Consider the following 568-nt stretch of genomic DNA (forward strand, 5'->3'; position numbering starts at 1 on the left):
GTGGGTTATACAAAACATCACGAGAGCGAATTCGGCGTTTCTGACCTTAACATGTTGTTCTTCTTGTTCAGCATCATAAAAATTTTCAAGCATATGTTGTTTTTTGCGCGATTCGTAGTTTTGGACATGAGTCACAGTTTTCTCATGGCTTTTCAAGTGATTGTTGTGGTTAGCTATAGTTTTTGCGCAAGCAACACAAAATGCGAATCCATCCTTTTCTTGTAGCCAATCGAATGATTGTAGCCACTCGGCCCTAAATTTTCTTTTAGAACTTCGGCACTGATTTGATTCATCACTACGAAAAAATAAAGTTAAACAAGAAAAACAACAATCGAATAAGGCGCCAATTTCCTGTGCAGGTTATCATGAAATAGGGAAATATGCCGCGAAAATACTCTTGCAAACGCCACTGGACTTATTTCACTTTAACAAAATTACTTGCATAATGGCCGGTCCACTGCGTCAGACTTCGGTTTTTATACCCGAGCGCACTTGTGCACAAGGGTATTATAACTTTGTTCACATAACGGTTGTTTGTAACAGGCAAAACGAATCAAGATAGATATAG

This window comes from Rhagoletis zephyria, unplaced genomic scaffold (genome assembly GCF_001687245.7).
Source record: "Rhagoletis zephyria isolate East Lansing unplaced genomic scaffold, Rhagoletis_zephyria_1.1 Rzeph_scaffold_01027, whole genome shotgun sequence".
Lineage (NCBI taxonomy): Eukaryota > Metazoa > Arthropoda > Insecta > Diptera > Tephritidae > Rhagoletis > Rhagoletis zephyria.